We start from the raw sequence: 14,722 nt of genomic DNA on the forward strand, positions 1-14,722 counted from the left end.
ATAAACAGTTAATGGAATACTATACAGCCAGGAAAAGGAATGAGGGTCAGACGCAGGCTGCGGCATGGGTGAAAAGTGAAGACATCACGCACAGTGGGAGAAGAGACCCACAACGAAATACCATATAGCCAGGAAAAAGTATGAGGGTCAGACACAGGCTGCAGTGTGGATGAACCTTGAAGGCAACAGGCCCAGTGAGACAAGAGACACACTATGGAATAGTATACAGCCAGGAAAAGGAATGAGGTTCAGACGCATGCTGCTGCATGGGTGAACGTTGAAGCCATCAGGCCAAGTGGGAGAAGAGACACACAATGGAATACTATACAGCCAGGAAAAGGAATGAGGGTCTGATGCAGGCTGCGGCATGGGTGAACCTTGAACACATCAGGCCCGGTGGGAGAAGAGACACACAATGGAATACTATATGGCCAGCTAAAACGAACGAGCGTCAGATGCAGGCTGCAGTGTGAATGAACCTGGAAGATCTCAGGCCCAGTGAAGGAAGAGACACACAATGGAATACCATCCAGCGAGGAAAAGGAATGAGGGTCAGACGCATGCTGCGGCATGGGTGAACGTTGAAGCCATCAGGCCCAGTGGGAGAAGAGACACACCATGGAATACTATACAGCCAGGAAAAGGAATGAGGGTCTGATGCAGGCTGCGGCATGGGTGAACCTTGAACACATCAGGCCCGGTGGGAGAAGAGACACACAATGGAATACTATATGGCCAGCCAAAATGAACGAGCGTCAGATGCAGGCTGCAGTGTGAATGAACCTGGAAGATCTCAGGCCCAGTGAAGGAAGAGACACACAATGGAATACCATAGAGCAAGGAAAAGGAAAGAGGTTCAGAAGCAGGCTGCGGCATGGGTGAACATTGAAGACATTAGGCCCAGTGAGAGAAGAGACACACAATGGAATACTATACAGCCAGGAAAAGGAATGAGGGTCTGACGCAGGCTGCGGCATGTGTGAAATTTGAAGTCATCAGGCCAAGTGGGAGAACAGACAAAGAATGGAATACCATAAAGCCAGGAAAGGGAATGAAGGTCAGACGCAGGCTGCTACATGGGTGAACCATGAAGACATCAGTCCCAGTGGTAGAAGAGACACACAATGGAATACAATACAGACAGGAAAAAGAATGAGGGTCAGACGCAGGCTACAGTGTGAATGAAACTTGAAGTCATCAGGCCCAGTAAGAGAATAAACAGTTAATGGAATACTATACAGCCAGGAAAAGGAATGAGGGTCAGACGCAGGCTGCGGCATGGGTGAAAAGTGAAGACATCACGCACAGTGGGAGAAGAGACCCACTACGAAATACCATATAGCCAGGAAAAAGTATGAGGGTCAGACACAGGCTGCAGTGTGGATGAACCTTGAAGGCATCAGGCCCAGTGAGACAAGAGACACACTATGGAATAGTATACAGCCAGGAAAAGGAATGAGGGTCAGACGCATGCTGCGGCATGGGTGAACGTTGAAGCCATCAGGCCCAGTGGGAGAAGAGACACACAATGGAATACTATACAGCCAGGAAAAGGAATGAGGGTCTGATGCAGGCTGCGGCATGGGTGAACCTTGAACACATCAGGCCCGGTGGGAGAAGAGACACACAATGGAATACTATATGGCCAGCTAAAACGAACGAGCGTCAGATGCAGGCTGCAGTGTGAATGAACCTGGAAGATCTCAGGCACAGTGGAGGAAGAGACACACAATGGAATACCATCCAGGGAGGAAAAGGAATCAGGGTCTGAAGCAGGCTGCGGCATGGGTGAACATAGGAGACATCAGGCCCAGTGAGAAAAGAGACACGCAATGGAATACTATACAGCCAGGAAAAGGAATGAGGGTCAGATGTACGCTGCAGTGTGAATGAAACTTGAAGACATCAGGCCCAGTAAGAGAACAGACACTTAATGGAATACTATACAGCCAGGAAAAGGAAAGAGGAACAGAACCAGGCTGCGGCATGAGTGACCCGTGAAGACATCAGGCCCACTGGGAGAAGAGACACACAATGAAATACCATATAGCCAGGAAATGGAATGAGGGTCAGATGCAGGCTGTGTCATGGGTGAACCTTAAAGGCATCAGGCCCAGTGGTAGAAGAGACACACAATGGAATACTATACAGCCGGGAAAAGGAATGAGGTTCAGACGCAGGCTGCGGCATGGGTGAACTTTGAAGACATCAGGCCCAATGGGAGGAAAGACACACAATGGAATACTGTAGAGCCAGGAAAAGGAATGAGTGTCAGATTCAGGCTGCAGTGTGAATGAACCTGGAAAATCTCAGGCCCAGGGAGAGAAGAGACGCACAGTGGAAAACTATACATCCAGGAAAAGGAATGAGGGTCAGATGCAGGCTGCGGCATGGATTAACCTTGAAGACATGAGGCCCGGTGGGAGAAGAGACAGACAATGGAATACTATATGGCCAGCTAAAACGAACGAGCGTCAGATGCAGGCTTCAGTGTGAATGAACCTGCCAGATCTCAGGCCCAGTGAAGGAAGAGACACACAATGGAATACCATACAGCCAGGAAAAGGAATGAGGGTCAGAAGAAGGCTGCGGCATGGGTGAAGTTTGAAGTCATCAGGCCAAGTGGGAGAAGAGACAAACAATGGAATACCATAAAGCCAGGAAAAGGAATGAAGGTCAGACGCAGGCTGCGGCATGGGTGAACCTTGAAGACATAAGGCACGGTGGTAGAAGAGACACACAATGGAATACTATACATCCAGGAAAAGGAATGAGGGTCAGACGCAGGCTGCGGCATGGGTGAACTTTAAAGACATCAGGCCAAGTGGGAGAAGAGACAAACAATGGAATTCCATAAAGCCAGGAAAAGGAATGAAGGTCAGACGCAGGCTGCGGCATGGGTGAACCTTGAAGACATCAGGCCCAGTGGTAGAAGAGACACACAATGGAATACTATACATCCAGGAAAAGGAATGAGGGTCAGACGCAGGCTGCGGCATGGGTGAACTTTGAAGGCATCAGGCCCAGTGGGAGAAGAGACACACAATGGAATACTATACATCTAGAAAAAGGAATGAGGGTCAGATGCAGGCTGCAGTGGGAATGAACCTGGAAGACATCAGGCCCAGTAAGAGAAGAGACACACAATGGAGTACTATACAGACAGGAAAAGGAATGAGGGTCAGACGCAGGCTACAGTGTGAATGAAACTTGAAGTCATCAGGCCCAGTAAGAGAATAAACAGTCAATGGAATACTATACAGCCAGGAAAAGGAATGAGGGTCAGACGCAGGCTGCGGCATGGGTGAAAAGTGAAGACATCACGCACAGTGGGAGAAGAGACCCACAACGAAATACCATACAGCCAGGAAATGGAATGAGGGTCAGACACAGGCTGCAGTGTGGATGAACCTTGAAGGCATCAGGCCCAGTGAGACAAGGGACACACTATGGAATAGTATACAGCCAGGAAAAGGAATGAGGGTCAGACGAATGCTGCGGCATGGGTGAACGTTGAAGCCATCAGGCCCAGTGGGAGAAGAGACACACAATGGAATACTATACAGCCAGGAAAAGGAATGAGGATCTGATGCAGGCTGCGGCATGGGTGAACCTTGAACACATCAGGCCCGGTGGGAGAAGAGACACACAATGGAATACTATATGGCCAGCTAAAACGAATGAGGCTCAGATGCAGGCTGCAGTGTGAATGAACCTGGAAGATCTCAGGCCCAGTGAAGGAAGAGACACACAATGGAATTCCATAGAGCAAGGAAAAGGAAAGAGGTTCAGAAGCAGGCTGCGGCATGGGTGAACATTGAAGACATTAGGCCCAGTGAGAGAAGAGACACACAATGGAATACTATACAGCCAGGAAAAGGAATGAGGGTCAGACGCAGGATGCAGTGTGAATGAAACTTGAAGACATCAGGCCCTGTAAGAGAAGAGACACTCAATGGAATACTACAGAGCCAGGAAAGGGAATGAGGGTCAGATGCAGGCTGCAGCGTGGATGAACCTCCAAGACCTCAGGCCTAGTGAGAGAAGAGACACACAATGGAATACTAAACAGCCAGGAAAAGGAATGAGGGTCAGACACAGGCTGCAGTGTGAGTGAACCTGGAAGACATCAGGCCCAGTAAGAGAAGAGAGACTCACAATGGAATACTATACAGCCAGGAAAAGGAATGAGGGTCAGATGCAGCCTGCGGCATGGGTGAACCTTGAACACATCAGGACCGGTGGGAGAAGAGACACACAATGGAATACTATATTGCCAGCTAAAACGAATGAGGCTCAGATGCAGGCTGCAGTGTGAATGAACCTGGAAGATCTCAGGCCCAGTGAAGGAAGAGACACACAATGGAATACCATAGAGCAAGGAAAAGAAATGAATGTCAGATGCAGGCTGCAGTGTGAATGAACGTTGAACACATCAGGCCCAGAGAGAGAAGAGACACACAATGTAGTACTACACAGCCAGGAAAAGGAATGAGGGTCAGAGGGAGGATGCAGCGTGGAGGAACATTCAAGACCTCAGGCCTAGTGAGAGAAGAGACACACAATGGAATACTACACAGCCAGGAAAAGAAATGAGGGTCAGACACAGGCTGCAGTGTTAGTGAACTTGGAAGACATCAAGCCCAGTAAGAGAAGACACACACAATGGAATGCTATACAGCCAGTAAAAAGAATGACGGTCAGACACAGGCTGCAGTGTTAATGAACCTTGAAGACATCAGACCCAGTGAGAGAAGAGACAAAAAATGGAATACTATACAGCCAGGAAAAGGAAAGAGGATCAGATGCAGGCTGCAGATTGAAGGAAATTTGAATACATCAGGCCCAGTGAGAGAAGAGACACGCAATGGAATACTACACAGCCAGGAAAAAGAATGAGGGTCAGAAGCAGGCTGCGGCATGGGTGAACCTTGAAGACAAAAGGCCCAGTGAGAAAAGAGACACACAATGGAATACTATACAGCCAGGAAAAGGAATGAGGGTCAGATGCAGGCTGTGGCATGGGTGAACCTTGAAGACATCAGGCCCAGTGGGAGAAGAGACACACAATGGAATACTATATGGCCAGCAGAAACGAATGAGGCTCAGATGCAGGCTGCAGTGTGAATGAACCTGGAAGATCTCAGGCCCAGTGAAGGAAGAGACACACAATGGAATACCATAGAGCAAGGAAAAGGAAAGGGGTTCAGAAGCAGGCTGCGGCATGGGTGAACATTGAAGACATTAGGCCCAGTGAGAGAAGAGACACACAATGGAATACTATACAGCCAGGAAAAGGAATGAGGGTCAGACGCAGGATGCAGTGTGAATGAAACTTGAAGACATCAGGCCCTGTAAGAGAAGAGACACTCAATGGAATACTACAGAGCCAGGAAAGGGAATGAGGGTCAGACGCAGGCTGCAGCGTGGATGAACCTTCAAGACCTCAGGCCTAGTGAGAGAAGAGACACACAATGGAATACTAAACAGCCAGGAAAAGGAATGAGGGTCAGACACAGGCTGCAGTGTGAGTGAACCTGGAAGACATCAGGCCCAGTAAGAGAAGAGACACACAATGGAATACTATACAGCCAGGAAAAGGAATGAGGGTCAGATGCAGGCTGCGGCATGGGTGAACCTTGAAAACATCAGGCCCGGTGGGAGAAGAGACACACAATGGAATACTATATGTCCAGTTAAAACGAATGAGGGTCAGATGCAGGCTGCAGTGTGAATGAACCTGGAAGATCTCACGCCCAGTGAAGGAAGAGACACACAATGGAATACCATTCAGCCAGGAAAAGGAATGAGGTTCAGACGCAGGCTGCGGCATGGTTGAACTTTGAAGTCATCAGGCCAAGTGGGAGAAGAGACAAACAATGGAATACCATAAAGCCAGGAAAAGGAATGAAGGTCAGACGCAGGCTGCGGCCTGGGTGAACCTTGAAGACATCAGGCCCAGTGGTAGAAGAGACACACAATGGAATACTATACATCCAGGAAAAGGAATGAGGGTCAGACGCAGGCTGCGGCATGGGTGAACTTTGAAGACATCAGGCCCAGTGGGAGAAGAGACACACAATGGAATACTATACATCTACAAAAAGGAATGAGGGTCAGATGCAGGCTGCAGTGGGAATGAACCTGGAAGACATCAGGCCCAGTAAGAGAAGAGACACACAATGGAATACTATACAGACAGGAAAAGGAATGAGGGTCAGACGCAGGCTACAGTGTGAATGAAACTTGAAGTCATCAGGCCCAGTAAGAGAATAAACTGTCAATGGAATACTATACAGCCAGGAAAAGGAATGAGGGACAGACGCAGGCTGCGGCATGGGTGAAAAGTGAAGACATCACGCACAGGGGGAGAAGAGACCCACAACGAAATACCATACAGCCAGGAAATGGAATGAGGGTCAGACACAAGCTGCAGTGTGGATGAAACTTGAAGGCATCAGGCCCAGTGAGACAAGGGACACACTATGGAATAGTATACAGCCAGGAAAAGGAATGAGGGTCAGACGCATGCTGCGGCATGGGTGAACGTTGAAGCCATCAGGCCCAGTGGGAGAAGAGACACACAATGGAATACTATACAGCCAGGAAAAGGAATGAGGGTCTGATGCAGGCTGCGGCATGGGTGAACTTTGAACACATCAGGCCCGGTGGGAGAAGAGACACACAATGGAATACTATATGGCCAGCTAAAATGAACGAGCGTCAGATGCAGGCTGCAGTGTGAATGAACCTGGAAGATCTCAGGCCCAGTGAAGGAAGAGACACACAATGGAATACCATAGAACAAGGAAAAGGAAAGAGGTTCAGAAGCAGGCTGCGGCATGGGTGAACATTGAAGACATTAGGCCCAGTGAGAGAAGAGACACACAATGGAATACTATACAGCCAGGAAAAGGAATGAGGGTCAGACGCAGGATGCAGTGTGAATGAAACTTGAAGACATCAGGCCCTGTAAGAGAAGAGACACTCAATGGAATACTACAGAGCCAGGAAAGGGAATGAGGGTCAGATGCAGGCTGCAGCGTGGATGAACATACAAGACCTCAGGCCTAGTGAGAGAAGAGACACACAATGGAATACTAAACAGCCAGGAAAAGGAATGAGGGTCAGACACAGGCTGCAGTGTGAGTGAACCTGGAAGACATCAGGCCCAGTAAGAGAAGAGACACACAATGGAATACTATACAGCCAGGAAAAGGAATGAGGGTCAGATGCAGGCTGCGGCATGGGTGAACCTTGAACACATCAGGCCCGGTGGGAGAAGAGACACACAATGGAATACTATATTGCCAGCTAAAACGAATGAGGCTCAGATGCAGGCTGCAGTGTGAATGAACCTGGAAGATCTCAGGCCCAGTGAAGGAAGAGACACACAATGGAATACCATAGAGCAAGGAAAAGAAATGAATGTCAGATGCAGGCTGCAGTGTGAACGAACGTTGAACACATCAGGTCCTGTGAGAGAAGAGACACACAATGGAGTACTACACAGCCAGGAAAAGGAATGAGGGTCAGAGGGAGGATGCAGCGTGGAGGAACATTCAAGACCTCAGGCCTAGTGAGAGAAGAGACACACAATGGAATACTACACAGCCAGGAAAAGAAATGAGGGTCAGACACAGGCTGCAGTGTTAGTGAACTTGGAAGACATCAGGCCCAGTAAGAGAAGACACACACAATGGAATGCTATAGAGGCAGTAAAAAGAATGACGGTCAGACACAGGCTGCAGTGTTAATGAACCTTGAAGACATCACACCCAGTGAGAGAAGAGACACAAAATGGAATACTCTACAGCCAGGAAAAGGAAAGAAGATCAGATGCGGGTTGCAGAGTGAAGGAAATTTGAATACATCAGGCCCAGTGAAAGAAGAGACACGCAATGGAATACTACACAGCCAGGAAAAAGAATGAGGGTCAGAAGCAGGCTGCGGCATGGGTGAACCTTGAAGACAAAAGGCACAGTGAGAAAAGAGACACACAATGGAATACTATACAGCCAGGAAAAGGAATGAGGGTCAGATGCAGGCTGCGGCATGGGTGAACCTTGAAAACATCAGGCCCGGTGGGAGAAGAGACACACAATGGAATACTATATGGCCAGTTAAAACGAATGAGGGTCAGATGCAGGCTGCAGTGTGAATGAACCTGGAAGATCTCACGCCCAGTGAAGGAAGAAACACAAAATGGAATACCATACAGCCAGGAAAAGGAATGAGGGTCAGACGCAGGCTGCGGCGTGGGTGAACTTTGAAGTCATCAGGCCAAGTGGGAGACGAGAGAAACAATGGACTACCATAAAGCCAGGAAAAGGAATGAAGGTCAGACGCAGGCTGCGGCATGGATGAACCTGGAAGACGTCAGGCCCAGTGGTAGAAGAGACACACAATGGAATACTATACATCCAGGAAAAGGAATGAGGGTCAGACGCAGGCTGCGGCATGGGTGAACTTTGAAGACATCCGGCCAAGTGGGAGAACAGACAAACAATGGAATACCATAAAGCCAGGAAAGGGAATGAAGGTCAGACGCAGGCTGCGACATGGGTGAACCATGAAGACATCAGGCCCAGTGGTAGAAGAGACACACAATGGAATACAATACAGACAGGAAAATGAATGAGGGTCAGACGCAGGCTACAGTGTGAATGAAACTTGAAGTCATCAGGCCCAGTAAGAGAATAAACAGTTAATGGAATACTATACAGCCAGGAAAAGGAATGAGGGTCAGACGCAGGCTGCGGCATGGGTGAAAAGTGAAGACATCACGCACAGTGGGAGAAGAGACCCACAACGAAATACCATATAGGCAGGAAAAAGTATGAGGGTCGGACACAGGCTGCAGTGTGGATGAACCTTGAAGGCATCAGGCCCAGTGAGACAAGAGACACACTATGGAATAGTATACAGCCAGGAAAAGGAATGAGGGTCAGACGCATGCTGCGGCATGGGTGAACGTTGAAGCCATCAGGCCCAGTGGGAGAAGAGACACACAATGGAATACTATACAGCCAGGAAAAGGAATGAGGGTCTGATGCAGGCTGCGGCATGGGTGAACCTTGAACACATCAGGCCCGGTGGGAGAAGAGACACACAATGGAATACTATATGGCCAGCTAAAACGAACGAGCGTCAGATGCAGGCTGCAGTGTGAATGAACCTGGAAGACCTCAGGCCCAGTGAAGGAAGAGACACACAATGGAATACCATCCAGCGAGGAAAAGGAATGAGGGTCTGAAGCAGGATGCGGCATGGGTGAACATAGGAGACATCAGGCCCAGTGAGAAAAGAGACACGCAATGGAATACTATACAGCCAGGAAAAGGAATGAGGGTCAGATGTAGGCTGCAGTGTGAATGAAACTTGAAGACATCAGGCCCAGTAGGAGAACAGACACTTAATGGAATACTATACAGCCAGGAAAAGGAATGAGGAACAGAACCAGGCTGCGGAATGAGTGACCCGTGAAGACATCAGGCCCACTGGGAGAAGAGACACACAATGAAATACCATATAGCCAGGAAATGGAATGAGGGTCAGATGCAGGCTGTGTCATGTGTGAACTTTAAAGGCATCAGGCCCAGTGGTAGAAGAGACACACAATGGAATACTATACAGCCGGGAAAAGGAATGAGGGTCAGACGCAGGCTGCGGCATGGGTGAACTTTGAAGACATCAGGCCCAAAGGGAGGAGAGACACACAATGGAATACTGTAGAGCCAGGAAAAGGAATGAGTGTCAGATTCAGGCTACAGTGTGAATGAACGTGGAAAATCTCAGGCCCAGGGAGAGAAGAGACGCACAGTGGAAAACTATACATCCAGGAAAAGGAATGAGGGTCAGATGCAGGCTGCGGCATGGATTAACCTTGAAGATATCAGGTCCGGTGGGAGAAGAGACAGACTATGTAATACTATATGGCCAGCTAAAACGAACGAGCGTCAGATGCAGGCTTCAGTGTGAATGAACCTGCCAGATCTCAGGCCCAGTGAAGGAAGAGACACACAATGGAATACTATACATCCAGAAAAAGGAATGAGGGTCAGATGCAGGCTGCAGTGGGAATGAACCTGGAAGACATCAGGCCCAGTAAGAGAAGAGACACACAATGGAATACTATACAGACAGGAAAAGGAATGAGGGTCAGACGCAGGCTACAGTGTGAATGAAACTTGAAGTCATCAGGCCCAGTAAGAGAATAAACAGTCAATGGAATACTATACAGCCAGGAAAAGGAATGAGGGTCAGACGCAGGCTGCGACATGGGTGAAAAGTGAAGACATCACGCACAGTGGGAGAAGAGACCCACAACGAAATACCATACAGCCAGGAAATGGAATGAGGGTCAGACACACGCTGTAGTGTGGATGAACCTTGAAGGCATCAGGCCCAGTGAGACAAGGGACACACTATGGAATAGTATACAGCCAGGAAAAGGAATGAGGGTCAGACGAATGCTGCGCCTTGGTGAACGTTGAAGCCATCAGCCCCAGTGGGAGAAGAGACACACAATGGAATACTATACAGCCAGGAAAAGGAATGAGGATCTGATGCAGGCTGCGGCATGGGTGAACCTTGAAGACATCAGGCCCGGTGGGAGAAGAGACACACAATGGAATACTATATGGCCAGCAAAAACGAATGAGGCTCAGATGCAGGCTGCAGTGTGAATGAACCTGGAAGATCTCAGGCCCAGTGAAGGAAGAGACACACTATGGAATTCCATGGAGCAAGGAAAAGGAAAGAGGTTCAGAAGCAGGCTGCGGCATGCGTGAACATTGAAGACATTAGGCCTAGTGAGAGAAGAGACACACAATGGAATACTATACAGCCAGGAAAAGGAATGAGGGTCAGACGCAGGATGCAGTGTTAATGAAACTTGAAGTCATCAGGCCCTGTAAGAGAAGAGACACTCAATGGAATACTACAGAGCCAGGAAAGGGAATGAGGGTCAGATGCAGGCTGCAGCGTGGATGAACCTTCAAGACCTCAGGCCTAGTGAGAGAAGAGACACACAATGGAATACTAAACAGCCAGGAAAAGGAATGAGGGTCAGACACAGGCTGCAGTGTGAGTGAACCTGGAAGACATCAGGCCCAGTAAGAGAAGAGACACACAATGGAATACTATACAGCCAGGAAAAGGAATGAGGGTCAGATGCAGGCTGCGGCATGGGTGAACCTTGAAAACATCAGGCCCGGTGGGAGAAGAGACACACAATGGAATACTATATGTCCAGTTAAAACGAATGAGGGTCAGATGCAGGCTGCAGTGTGAATGAACCTGGAAGATCTCAGGCCCAGTGACGGAAGAGACACGCAGTGGAATACCATAGAGTAAGGAAAAGAAATGAATGTCAGATGCAGGCTGCAGTGTGAACGAACGTTGAACACATCAGGCCCAGTGAGAGAAGAGACACACAATGGAGTACTACACAGCCAGGAAAAGGAATGAGGGTCAGAGGGAGGATGCAGCGTGGAGGAACATTCAAGACCTCAGGCCTAGTGAGAGAAGAGACACACAATGGAATACTACACAGCCAGGAAAAGAAATGAGGGTCAGACACAGGCTGCAGTGTTAGTGAACTTGGAAGACATCAGGCCCAGTAAGAGAAGACACACACAATGGAATGCTATAGAGGCAGTAAAAAGAATGACGGTCAGACACAGGCTGCAGTGTTAATGAACCTTGAAGACATCAGACCCAGTGAGAGAAGAGACAAAAAATGGAATACTATACAGCCAGGAAAAGGAAAGGGGATCAGATGCAGGCTGCAGAGTGAAGGAAATTTGAATACATCAGGCCCAGTGAGAGAAGAGACACGCAATGGAATACTACACAGCCAGGAAAAAGAATGAGGGTCAGAAGCAGGCTGCGGCATGGGTGAACCTTGAAGACAAAAGGCCCAGTGAGAAAAGAGACACACAATGGAATACTATACAGCCAGGAAAAGGAATGAGGGTCAGATGCAGGCTGTAGCATGGGTGAACCTTGAAGACATCAGGCCCAGTGGGAGAAGAGACACACAATGGAATACTATATGCCAGCAAAAACGAATGAGGCTCAGATGCGCGCTGCAGTGTGAATGAACCTGGAAGATCTCAGGCCCAGTGAAGGAAGAGACACACAATGGAATGCCATAGAGCAAGGAAAAGGAAAGAGGTTCAGAAGCAGGCTGCGGCATGGGTGAACATTGAAGACATTAGGCCCAGTGAGAGAAGAGACACACAATGGAATACTATACAGCCAGGAAAAGGAATGAGAGTCAGACGCAGGATGCAGTGTGAATGAAACTTGAAGACATCAGGCCCTGTAAGAGAAGAGACACTCAATGGAATACTACAGAGCCAGGAAAGGGAATGAGGGTCAGATGCAGGCTGCAGCGTGGATGAACCTTCAAGACCTCAGGCCTAGTGAGAGAAGAGACACACAATGGAATACTAAACAGCCAGGAAAAGGAATGAGGGTCAGACACAGGCTGCAGTGTGAGTGAACCTGGAAGACATCAGGCCCAGTAAGAGAAGAGACACACAATGGAATACTATACAGCCAGGAAAAGGAATGAGGGTCAGATGCAGGCTGCGGCATGGGTGAACCTTGAAAACATCAGGCCCGGTGGGAGAAGAGACACACAATGGAATACTATATGTCCAGTTAAAACGAATGAGGGTCAGATGCAGGCTGCAGTGTGAATGAACCTGGAAGATCTCACGCCCAGTGAAGGAAGAGACACACAATGGAATACCATTCAGCCAGGAAAAGGAATGAGGGTCAGACGCAGGCTGCGGCGTGGGTGAACTTTGAAGTCATCAGGCCAAGTGGGAGAAGAGACAAACAATGGAATACCATAAAGCCAGGAAAAGGAATGAAGGTCAGACGCAGGCTGCGGCATGGGTGAACCTTGAAGACATCAGGCCCAGTGGTAGAAGAGACACACAATGGAATACTATACATCCAGGAAAAGGAATGAGGGTCAGACGCAGGCTGCGGCATGGGTGAACATTGAAGACATCAGGCCCAGTGGGAGAAGAGACACACAATGGAATACTATACATCTAGAAAAAGGAATGAGGGTCAGATGCAGGCTGCAGTGGGAATGAACCTGGAAGACATCAGGCCCAGTAAGAGAAGAGACACACAATGGAATACTATACAGAGAGGAAAAGGAATGAGGGTCAGACGCAGGCTACAGTGTGAATGAAACTTGAAGTCATCAGGCCCAGTAAGAGAATAAACAGTAAATGGAATACTATACAGCCAGGAAAAGGAATGAGGGTCAGACGCAGGCTGCGGCATGGGTGAAAAGTGAAGACATCACGCACAGTGGGAGAAGAGACCCACGACGAAATACCATACAGCCAGGAAATGGAATGAGGGTCAGACACAAGCTGCAGTGTGGATGAACCTTGAAGGCATCAGGCCCAGTGAGACAAGGGACACACTATGGAATAGTATACAGCCAGGAAAAGGAATGAGGGTCAGACGCATGCTGCGGCATGGGTGAACGTTGAAGCCATCAGGCCCAGTGGGAGAAGAGACACACAATGGAATACTATACAGCCAGGAAAAGGAATGAGGGTCTGATGCAGGCTGCGGCATGGGTGAACCTTGAACACATCAGGCCCGGTGGGAGAAGAGACACACAATGGAATACTATATGGCCAGCTAAAACGAATGAGGCTCAGATGCAGGCTGCAGTGTGAATGAACCTGGAAGATCTCAGGCCCAGTGAAGGAAGAGACACACAATGGAATACCATAGAGCAAGGAAAAGAAATGAATGTCAGATGCAGGCTGCAGTGTGAACGAACGTTGAACACATCAGGTCCAGTGAGAGAAGAGACACACAATGGAGTACTACACAGCCAGGAAAAGGAATGAGGGTCAGAGGGAGGATGCAGCGTGGAGGAACATTCAAGACCTCAGGCCTAGTGAGAGAAGAGACACACAATGGAATACTACACAGCCAGGAAAAGAAATGTGGTTCAGACACAGGCTGCAGTGTTAGTGAACTTGGAAGACATCAGGCCCAGTAAGAGAAGACACACACAATGGAATGCTATACAGCCAGTAAAAAGAATGACGGTCAGACACAGGCTGCAGTGTTAATGAACCTTGAAGACATCACACCCAGTGAGAGAAGAGACACAAAATGGAATACTCTACAGCCAGGAAAAGGAAAGAAGATCAGATGCGGGTTACAGAGTGAAGGAAATTTGAATACATCAGGCCCAGTGAGAGAAGAGACACGCAATGGAATACTACACAGCCAGGAAAAAGAATGAGGGTCAGAGGCAGGCTGCGGCATGGGTGAACCTTGAAGACAAAAGGCACAGTGAGAAAAGAGACACACAATGGAATACTATACAGCCAGGAAAAGGAATGAGGGTCAGATGCAGGCTGCGGCATGGGTGAACCTTGAAAACATCAGGCCCGGTGGGAGAAGAGACACACAATGGAATACTATATGGCCAGTTAAAACGAATGAGGGTCAGATGCAGGCTGCAGTGTGAATGAACCTGGAAGATCTCACGCCCAGTGAAGGAAGAAACACACAATGGAATACCATACAGCCAGGAAAAGGAATGAGGGTCAGACGCAGGCTGCGGCGTGGGTGAACTTTGAAGTCATCAGGCCAAGTGGGAGAAGAGAGAAACAATGGACTACCATAAAGCCAGGAAAAGGAATGAAGGTCAGACGCAGGC

Source organism: Pongo abelii, chromosome 14 (assembly GCF_028885655.2).
Source record: "Pongo abelii isolate AG06213 chromosome 14, NHGRI_mPonAbe1-v2.0_pri, whole genome shotgun sequence".
Classification (NCBI taxonomy): Eukaryota; Metazoa; Chordata; class Mammalia; order Primates; family Hominidae; genus Pongo; species Pongo abelii.